This window comes from Martes martes, assembly GCF_963455335.1.
Source record: "Martes martes genome assembly, chromosome: X".
Classification (NCBI taxonomy): Eukaryota; Metazoa; Chordata; class Mammalia; order Carnivora; family Mustelidae; genus Martes; species Martes martes.
Window position 1 is genome coordinate 114,009,067 of NC_137897.1, and position 11,329 is coordinate 114,020,395.

Sequence of the window (11,329 nt, forward strand, 5' to 3'; positions counted from 1 at the left end):
GGCAGATTTAGAAATATTTAGAAGACAGATTGTTCATAAATTGGTGACTAAGCAGATGGTGAGTCAGAAGGAAGTATGAGTTTGGAGGCCTAGTCATCATCATCAGTGGATATGGGACCAAGAGCAGGCATAAAAGTTTGATAGAGGTAGAAATATCCAGCAGGTGAAAGTTGTAGTTGAAGCCAAAGAGTTGATGGGCTTGCCTATAGACAGTAGAATAAAAAGGACATTGAACTACTAAAATGTTTTTAAACACCTGCATTTAAGGAGTGAAGGAAGGAAGAAGAACTAGAAGGCTGGTATGAAATCAACGTGTGGCATTAAGGCCAGGAGAGCAGTACGTTTCAAGAAATAAGGAGAATCCACAGTGTCAAATGCAGAAATGAGGATGAGTAAGGGAAGGCATGGAAAATGTCTTTGGATTTGAGGTAAGGAGCCCACTGATAATCTGAATCAAAACACCATGAAGCCTAGAATTCAGATGCAGTAGTAGGGTATAAAGTAAAGTGAAGTTTACTAATATTTTGTTGAGAATTTTGACATCTGTATTCTTCAGAAATATTGGCATATGGTTTCTTTGCTTCGAGGGCCCTTCTCTGGCTTTGGTATCAGGGTAATGTTGACCTCATAAAATGAGTTTGGGAGTGTGGCCTACTCTTCATTTTTTGAAATGTATGCATTTATTTTAGGTTATCCATTTTGTTGGTGTACAATTGTTCATAGGAGTCACTTATAATCCTTGCAGTACTGTAGTATCAGTTATAATGTGTCCTCTATCATTTCTAATTTTATTTATTTGAGTCTTCTCTCTCATTTTCTTAGTCTAACTAAAGTTTTGCCAATTGTGTTTATTGTTTCAGAAAACCAGTTCCTGTTTTTCTGGTCTCTTATTTATTTCCATTCTGATCTTTGTTTACTTCTTTCTGCAAATGTTGGGCTTTGTTTTTTCTAGTTCCCTGAACTGTAAAGTTTGGTCGTTTATTTGAGAGCTTTCTGTTTTCCTAATATATGACTTTATCACTATAATCATCCTTCTAAGAACTGCTTTTGAAGCATCCCATACATTTGGGTGTATTTTCCTTTTTTTATTTTTTTATTTTTTATTTTTTTTAAGATTTTATTTATTTATTTGACAGAGATCACAAGTAGGCAGAGAGAGAGAGAGAGAGGAGGAAGCTGGCTCCCCGCTGAGCAGAGAGCCCAATGCGGGACTCGATCCCAGAACCCTGAGATCATGACCTGAGCTGAAGGCAGAGGGTTAACCCACTGAGCCACCCAGGCACCCCTGGGTATATTTTCATTTTCATTTGTTTTGACATATTTTCTGATTTCACTTCTGATTTCTTCTTTTACATAGTGTGGTCGTTCAGCAGTATATTTTTGAGTATCCATATGCTTGTACATTTTCCAGTTTCCCTCTTGTTGATTTCTAGTTTTTTATCATTGTGGTAGGAAAAGATACTTGGTACGATTTCAATCTTCTTGAGTTTGCTGACTTGTTTTATGGCCTATCATATGATCAATCCTGGAGAATGTTCTTCATGGCCTATTATATCTAAATTGGAAAACTGATCTGTCTCTCCTGGAGAATATTCCATGTGCACTTGGTAATTATGTGTGTTCCGCTGCTGTTGAATCAAATATTCTGTATATGTCTGTTAAATCCACTTGGTCCAATGTGTTGTTCAAGTTCAGTGTGTTCTTGTTTATTTTCTATCTGGATTCTTTATGCATTGCTGAAAGTGGGGCATTGATGTCCCCTATTATTACTGTATTGTCTGTTTCTCCCTTCAGATCTGTTAGTATTTGCTGAATATATTTAGGTGCTCCAGTGTTGGGTGTGCATATAATTATGACTGCAATGTTTTCCTGACAGATTGACCCCTTTATCACTATATAATAACCTTCTTTGCCTCTTGTTACCTTTTTTGGCTTAAAGTCCATTTTATCTGATAAAAGTATAGCTATTTCTTGTTCCTTTTGGTTTCCACTTGCATTGACTATCATTTTCCATCCCTTCTCTTTGAGTCTACGCAGGTCTTTAATCTGAAGCGAGTCTTTTGTAGGCAGCCTATAGTTCAGTCTTGTTTATTTTAATCCATGCAGCCACTGTGTGCCTTTTGATTGGTGAGTTCAATCTATTTATGTCCAGAGTTATTATTGATATGTAAGGAGTTACTGATCCCAACTTACTCATTGTATTATATCTGTTTTGTAGTTCCCATTGGTTTTCTTCGCCTTCTCTTCCTGCTCTTATCTTTATGAATAGGTCATTTTGCACGGTTATGTACTCTGCTTTCTCTTTCTCTTTTGGAAGTGTAGTCTAAGCATTTCCTTTGTAGTAACACTGACGCTAACATAAAACACCTCAGAGATAAAACAGTCCCGTTTAAGGCGATAGCAACTTAACTTTGATCACATACAAATGCTCTACATTTATTCCACCTTTTATGGTTTTGATATCACAATTACCTCTTTTTGTAGTGTGTATTCTTTAACAAATTATAGTAGCTACAGTTATTTTTAATATTTTTTTCTTTAACCTTTATACTATAATTAAATGGTTAATACACCCTCCTGTTACAGATTGAGAGTTTTCTAAATTTGACTGTGTGTGTATTTACCTTTACCGGAGTGTTGTACATTTTCATATGTTTTTTATGTTACTAATTCACCTCTTGTCACTTTACCTTGAAGCACTCCCTTCAGCTTTTCTTGCACGGCAGGTATCGTGGTGATGAACTCACTTAGCTTTTGTTTTTCAGGAAAAGTCTTTATTCCGCCGCCCCTTCATATCTGAAGGATCAGTTTGCTGAGCTCTGCTGTTTTATATTAGAAGTATTAGACACCTTCCCAAAACCTTCCTCTTGTCTTCAGGTGGGAGATGTTTTTCACTGATCATCGCTTATACCTGGGACTGTACTCCAACCTTGTACCTGATGTACACTTTGTACTCCCTCTTGTGGCAGCATTCTTAAGCTTATATGTCTTCTCTGGTGCTTGCAGATCACCAAGCTGGTTGCCAGAAGCTTCTCTTTTGTTTTCTAGAAGGTGGCACCACAGCTCAGATTTGTGGTTTTTCTCAACCCCAGAACCCCTGGCCTGTTTTATTGGAGTTCACTCTCACTGTTGCATCAAGGAACCAACCACGGGCGGGGGGAGGGGTGGTTGTGGTGGTGCTGGTGTGGTGGTGGTGTGACTTTAGAACTTGTGGCCTTGGGGGTGTCCATGGGCCAGGTGATAGGATCCTTAGGTGAGGTTCTCCCATTGTCTAATGGGTGGGCCTCCCACTGGAGTCTTGAAAGCCGTGAGCAAGAATTCCGTCTCCTTAATACCCTTTGATATTCTTATCAGCCTCTTTTCTGATCCCTCACCTTCCCCCAGTCCTGGAGGTCCTCCTCCTTCAATACTCTTGGTGTTCCTGGAGAGAAACAGGCTTCTCCAGCAGCTTCACACAGCTGTAGCACCCAGGCACTCACTTCTCTCCCTTAGCCCCATGAGAGCATTCACTGTCCTCTAGTGGTCCCTGCATTCTGCTGCCCTTGAGAAGGGTCGGTGCTGGCCAAGTTCTTCTTACTTCTCCACTGCATCCAAACTTGCTTCTTATTTTTGGATGATTTGGGTTTTTTCCCCCTCTATCAAAGTGCTGGAATCTCTTCTTAAGAATGCTGAATTTTTGCAAAAGCTCTCTCATCCGTGGCTGTATGCCCAAGTCAGCATTTGTGGGGTTTTCCCCCCACTCTGGCCTAGTTTGGCTGGTTCTGCAGCCCATGCTGTGATCTGTCTGCCTAATACCCAATGCAGAAGAAGGTGAGACTCCTCCCAGGCCCCTTGGCCCAGAGTCCCAAGTCCCACAACTCCCACAGAGATACTTTTATTCTTTTTTAAAATTTTGTCATGATCATAGCTCTTACCAGATGGGCTTATTGTGAGGTTAAAGCTAGATAAAGTACTTCACACTGTGCTAAGCACCTGGTTACTTGAGTAAATGCTAGTTGTAATTATTATTGCTGGTAGGAAATGTTGAAGAAAACTGTATAGCATAGTGTTATTATAGTGTTATTCTGGAGAGATTGTTGGGAGCTTCTGAATATATTCCTTGAAAATATCAGTAGACTCTTTTGTCTGAATGTCATTTGGCTTGTTGGTCAAGCTCCTCTGTTCTGTGTTGAAAGATTTAAAACCACATTTGTATGCATTGCTCATGCCCACATACACATTCATGCAAATATTGGGCAAAGTGTTTGACAAATTGGTGTCTTTGTAAAACTTGGTATTGTTTACAATAATGACTGGATAAAAAATGTTAAATATTTTAGGAATTCATTTCCTTGAATCTTATTTTTTTGACTTTAAGAAATTACTGCATATACTCATCAAAGTATTGACAAAACAAATGTACTTCAACTTTGAGAATTAAGGATATTCCATGCTTTTGAACTAATTATGAAGAAGCAGACAAGATGAATGTATTTCAAATTATACTGAGTATTTCAGAAACAAGTCTATTCTTGTCTCTTATTCATGTACTCATGGCTTTTCTAATCATGTTGCTTATAATATTTTTAAATTGATGTGTTTTTTTAAGATTTTATTTATTTATTTGAGAGAGAGAGCCAGTGAGACAGAGCAGGAGCAGGAGGAGGGGCAGAGGCAGAGGGAGAAGCAGGCCCATAACCTGAGCTGAAGGCAGACGCTTAACCAACTGAGCCACCCAGGCGCCCCCGTGGTGTTTATACTTCAGAATACACAAGAATTTTATGGATAATGATGAATAGAAAATTCCTCCTTTGCTATTTGTGCAATGACAATAGATTAATTCATTTAAAGTAAATCTCACGTACTCGAATTTTGCTGTTTCTCCGGAGAAAACTTCACAGACCATCCAGGGATGCTTGTTTTGTATATACTTTCTGTCATATATTTGGGAAAAAAACTACACTACACTTGAAAAAATTCTCTGAAATAATTTATCTACTTTAAAGTCTTTTGTATTTTAGTGCTACAAGTGATGAGAGGTAAAACACATATAAATTATGGACTATTTAGAAAGGGATATTTTGGGAAAATACTTGAGGTTCAATTAACTGAAAACACAAATCTTCTTTAAAAGATTAAACTATAGCATATGAGTTAAACAATCAAACATAGGCAGTAACCTCTTTGATATCAGCCACAGCAACTTCTTTCAAGATATGTCTCCAAAGGCGAAGGGAACAAAAGCGAAAATGAACTTTTGGGACTTCATCAAGATCAAAAGCTTCTGCACAGCAAAGGAAACAGTCAACAAAACAAAGAGGCAACCCACGGAATGGGAGAAGATATTTGCAAACGACAGTACAGACAAAAGGTTGATATCCAGGATCTATAAAGAACTCCTCAAACTCAACACACACAAAACAGACAATCATATTAAAAAATGGGCAGAAGATATGAACAGACACTTCTCCAATGAAGACATACAAATGGCTACCAGACACATGAAGAAATGTTCATCATCACTAGCCATCAGGGAGATTCAAATCAAAACCACATTGAGATACCACCTTACACCAGTTAGAATGGCCAAAATTAGCAAGACAGGAAACAACGTGTGTTGGAGAGGATGTGGAGAAAGGGGAACCCTCTTACACTGTTGGTGGGAATGCAAACTGGTGCAGCCACTTTGGAGAACAGTGTGGAGATTCCTCAGGAAATTAAAAATAGAGCTTCCCTATGACCCTGCAATTGCACTACTGGGTATTTACCCCAAAGATACAGATGGAGTGAAAAGAAGGGCCATCTGTACCCCAATGTTTATAGCAGCAATGGCCACGGTCGCCAAACTGTGGAAAGAACCAAGATGCCCTTCAACGGATGAATGGATAAGGAAGATGTGGTCCATATACACTATGGAGTATTATGCCTCCATCAGAAAGGACGAATACCCAACTTTTGTAGCAACATGGACGGGACTGGAAGAGATTATGCTGAGTGAAATAAGTCAAACAGAGAGAGTCAAGTATCATATGGTTTCACTTATTGGTGGAGCATAACAAATAATATAGAGGACAAGGGTAGATGGAGAGGAGAAGGGAGTTGAGGGAAATTGGAAGGGGAGGTGAACCATGAGAGACTATGGACTCTGAAAAACAACCTGAGGGTTTTGAAGGGGCGGGGGGTGGGAGGTCAGAGGAACCAGGTGGTGGGTATTTGGAAGGGCAGGTATTGCATGGAGCACTGGGTGTGGTGAAAAAACAATGAATACTGTTACGCTGAAAATAAATAAAAAATTTAATTAAAAAAATAAATAAAGCATGCAATTCCCACTATACCATGTATCTAAGTTATGGCCTTAAACATACAGCAACTATGTACCTATGAGAATAATACTTTGTAGAACATCTAATATCATGGGGAAATGGTGATGGTGTATTGTTAAGTGGAAAAAAATCTATAAAGTGAGAGCTTATAGAGTAAGATTCCAATCTGTGGGTAAACTGTAGGCGTGCACTACATTCAAGTAGAGAAAATGTGGAAAATATACAATCATGTTAGTTTCCATCCTTGGATCATTAAACTATAGGTGTTTTCTTGGATTATTTTTCTCAGTTTTACATGTTTTCTCAGCATTTATCTCTGTTATTATTCAAGTATAATTGACATGTAATGTTGCATTAGTCTCAGGTGTACAATATAGTGATTCGGTAATTCTATACATTACTCTGTGCTTATCAAGATAAGCATCGTGACCATACAGTGTTACTATAGTATTCACACCAATATCCTCTATGCTGCAATTTTCATCTCTATTTATTTTATAACTGGAAGTTTGTACCTCTTAATCCCTTCACCTGTTTCACCCATTTCCTACCTGCCTCCCCTCTGGCAAACCACCAGTTTGTTCTCTGTTAATCACAGGTAAAAGTTATATATTTAATATTTTTTGAAGTAGAAATTACATATAGAAAAACCTGGTAGCTGTTATAAGGGTATGCTGATCTTGTCCCCCAACATTCAATGCTAGTTTTGTAATGGGGTTCACTGCCAGTAGAATACTTTAATGCTGCAGTAATAGAAATTGCTTTCATAGGGATTCGTCAGTAATTCTATAATGTCTCGGGGGGAACTTGGCAAGGTCCTAAAATTGAAGTTACAGATTTAGGATTTTTACATTACCATTCTCATACAGTATGAAAATAATGAGTTGCTTACAAGCCTTAAAGACATTCATGAATGTTTCAAATCCTTTCTCAAGTAGAATTGCAACACAGACTACAATGGAAACAATTGGGATATAGAGAGAATAATGATATCTTCCCATTTCCACATGTTAATTAACAACCAGGGCTTGATTTAGAAATGCTGTGGAAGTTTGAAAAGCAATTATAGATCACATAGATGCAGGGTTTTCCTGATAGAACCTATCACAGTTTCATGAGTCGATAAATCCCTAAATTATCTTGAAAAACAATTTAAAAAAAAAAAACCTTGTTAAATTAATGCTGGCCAGTATTCTACCTAGAGCAAAGGAACAAGTTAAAAAAATCCTTTGAAGTTGCTGTTGACAGTTTCTCATTTGGGGTATAATTTTAATACTCTGTTTCTTTCCCAATTTTTCAGTAATACTGAAATTATGCAAATTCTCATCATTTAAAACTGGACGTTTCATTTGGCAGCACTACACAGAATAGAAGGAATACAGCAGGAGGGATATTAACAATGAGAGTTATGCTCTATTCTTTGCAGCCACCCCCTCGTCCACCACTGCAGTGATCTTTCCAACAAAGGAAATTAGTTTTTCGGACATGGTTTATTGCAAGTGTTCACGAGCGCTCCTACATATCTTTCCAAATGCTCGCAAGACATCTCTCTAACAGTCCAGTAAACATGTGTCCAGTGTTACTGTCAAATACATTGGACGATAGTCTAGAGAATATGCTTTCTTATGAAATTCCGTATGAAAACTATGATGTGGTTTGCTTATCATAATTTTTCATCAATTCTTTCATTCTTCATGATGTCTTAGTGATTAAGGAGAGTGCTTTAAAACTCTTGTCTGAAAATTCTTTCAATGACCCAGAATACAATTTATCATTTCAGGAGCTTAAAATAAATTTTAAAAAAGAGGAGTTCCAAGAATATATGTAAAAAGATGAAAAAGAAGTTAGAGGATATTTATTGAGTAAATAAAATGCCATGATTCAAAAATAAATAATTGTAGGAAAAATAATTAGGTACTTTCTATTATATTCTATTTTGTGTTTATACTATTCTAAAAGAAAAATTGGAGGCTAAAAATGAAGTCAGTCTCCTCTGGTGAGAAATCTGAAAAGGATATTTATTTCATTATCTAAACATTATTTTCATAAGAGGTTCTATATGTACATACATTTTATATGTTATGTGACGCTGAGAAGTTATCATCCACTTTGTGCATCAGTTTCTTTATCTGTATAATGGAAAATATACTACAGCCTCAGAGGTTTTTTTGATGTATATACAATATCATCTATTAAGAGCACTGGCATAGTTTTTTAATTTAATTTAAAGCTGAATGCAAAAAAAATGAATGGGATATCTCGGTTTGCGTTTTCTGATTTTTTATATAATCATGTATTTCAGCACCTTGGTATTTAGAATATTTTATTAGGATTTCATCTTAGAACATATATTTCTGACAAAATATTCTTGAAGGATTATTTATGGTTTTGTTTAGAATTTGGGAGAAGTGTTAATTTCTGAAATATTTGCTCTGACTCTTTTGCTGATATTAGTAAGAAAGACTTGAAAAAGAACATAAATTATTTAAAGTACTATAACATTAGGGGTACCTGGGTGGCTCAGTCAGTTAAGCATCTGACTCTTGATTTTGGCTCAGGCTCAGGTCATGATCTCAGAATAGTAAAATGGAGCCCTTCATTGGACTCTGTGTTCAGTGGGGAGTCTGCTTCTCTCACTCTGCCCTGCTCCCCACCCCCACTCAAGCACGCACTTGCTCTCTCTCTCTCTCTCTCAAATAAATCAATCTTTAAACTATTACAACATTAAAATATTGTTAAAGTAAGCCAGGAGGTAATTTTAGTTTCTTCTCAGGTGCTGATACTATTCCTCCCACTACCCAAATTTGCTTCCCTTTTCAGATGATCTCAGACTATAAATGTCTCCTTCCATGGAATAGTATAAATATTTTAGATATAGGAAATAAAGTGCTTCTGGGGCACCTGGCTGGGTCAGTTGGAAGAGCATGCAACTCTTGAACTCAGCCATGAGTTCAAACCCCATGTTAGATCTAGAGATTACTAAAAATAAACTTTTTTCTTTAAAGATTTTATTTATTTATTGGACAGACAGAGATTACAAGGAGGCAGAGAGGCAGGCACAGAGAGAGAGGAGGAAGCAGGCTCCCTGCTGAGCAGAGAGCCCAATGCGGGGCTCGATCCCAGGACCCTGGGATCATGACCTGAGCCGAAGGTAGAGGCTTTAACCCACTGAGCCACCCAGGTGCCCCTAAAAATAAACTTTTTAAAAAAACAAATAAATACATATGTTCAAAAAAAAATACAAAGCTTCAGAGGCACACTTATAAGCGGTTCCTGCATTCTCCTGAAACTATGTTGTTAGTCCCACGTAGCCTAAGATCTCTTTCTGGGAAACAAATGAACAAAGTAGACTCCCATATATGCTCTAACTCATAATAGAAATCTCAGTTTGCCTTGATTATGGTCGCCTTGTATTTCAGTGTTTATATACATTTATATTGTTCTCACTATACTGCCCATTTGGGGAAGGAACCAAAGATCCCTTCATGTTTTCTTTTCTCTTTCACAACTTCTGGAACAGTATTTGATTACATAGCAGCAAAAACTATAAGAAGTTAGTGAATAGCGGGGTCAGAAACCACTCATTAGACAGGACCCTGAAGACCCTCTCAAGTCTGTAGCTTCTGAGGCTTACTCGAGCTTTGTCTGCCCATCTCTGTATCTATGAGTGGGGTGTAACCTTCAACCACACTGTGATGAGAATAGTTCCTATCAGGCACAGAAAGTCAGAACAAGCAAGAGATGAAGTATCAACTGTAGCCTATCTTTTTTTTTTAAATATTGATTATGATGTGGCCCAGTAGGAATCTTCTAGGTAAAATTTTACTTCCATAGAAATAGTGTCATTTTACTTTCATTAAATCCCTTCCATTTTTTTTTTTAGCTATGACCATGCATTCTGCATTGACACCTCAAGAGTTACCAAAATTCCAAAAGTGCGAATAATTCAAGAAATATCTTAGAAACACAAAAGTGGGGTTGTGGACACCTAAGACTGATGACTGCCCCAAAGGGGCCACATCATGAATAATTCTTCAGGAAAGGTCTTCTTAGCCCTATAAACTAGGTTAGGTTCCTATATTGTGTGCTTTCATAGCACCATGTATATTCTGGATGTAATATTTTACTCTCTTTTTCTTTTCTTTTTTTCTATTTTGTGCTGCAAAAAGTGTTATTGTATGCATTTGGCCCATGGCCTGGCCTAGTGATCCAGGTGGTTGAAAAGCTGCCTGGTGGGTGAAGAGAGAGGCTTGGGCAGAATCCCTGATACCAGCGGGACAAGAGGGGCCCGTCAAAGGCTGCTGGGCTTCAGGGGCTCCTAGGTGTGCCCTTGGAGGGCTCCTAGATTAGGAACTGACTAGCCTGTTAAGATTAGTCAAGTGGTCACTCATCTTCTTGATAAGTTTTACCTCCTCATCTAGGCAACCGTTTTCCAGGAAGTCACAGAGATGAGTTATGTGAGGGCAGAACTCAGGATGTATAAACGTAAAAAGGGCCTGGTTCATGTACTTCCCCAGGACTGTGGCAGCTTCCATTTAGGCTGCCACTTTACTTGTCTTGGGAGAGTTTCTGCCTGTCCTGGAAGAGGGCAAAGTTGCTGCACTGGTTTGGTATCTTCGAGAGACACTTAATACTCTTCCATTTTCCTGGGCCATCTTGCAGAAGAAGTAGCCCACACTCTCTATGGCCACGTGGTTTTCCTCTAGAAGCCCAGCAAGTGGTAGATATAGGAGGCCTACAGACGCAAGTTGACCATGAAGTTGATGGCAGCCTCCACCTTGGTGGAATAATTCTGATAAGCCTGGAAGCTCATGGTTGGTAATAATAAACTAACCACAAAAAAAAAAAAACCAGTTTTGGCTGGTCCCAGAAGCAGATGATAGACAAGAGGATGGCCCCAGAAGCAGTAACTGCAGAGAAGTTTAGAGAATGGTTGGAAGCTGGAGGAAGGGGAGTCCCTGAGTGTGTTCCATCCCAACAATTTCAAAGCACAAGACAGATCCACAGGACCACTAGGTGCACTGCCT

General features: G+C 38.3%; 1 pseudogene across 1 annotated transcript in view; it reads right to left on the minus strand.

Moving 5' to 3' along the window:
* Positions 1 to 11,115, minus strand: part of LOC308337499 (lysophospholipid acyltransferase LPCAT4-like) — a 44,413-nt pseudogene extending 33,298 nt beyond the window's left edge. The window contains exon 1 of the transcript in view: positions 11,046 to 11,115. The product of the transcript in view is annotated as a lysophospholipid acyltransferase LPCAT4-like (transcript). The remainder of the gene's footprint in view (positions 1 to 11,045) is intronic.
* Positions 11,116 to 11,329: the final 214 nt, after the last annotated feature.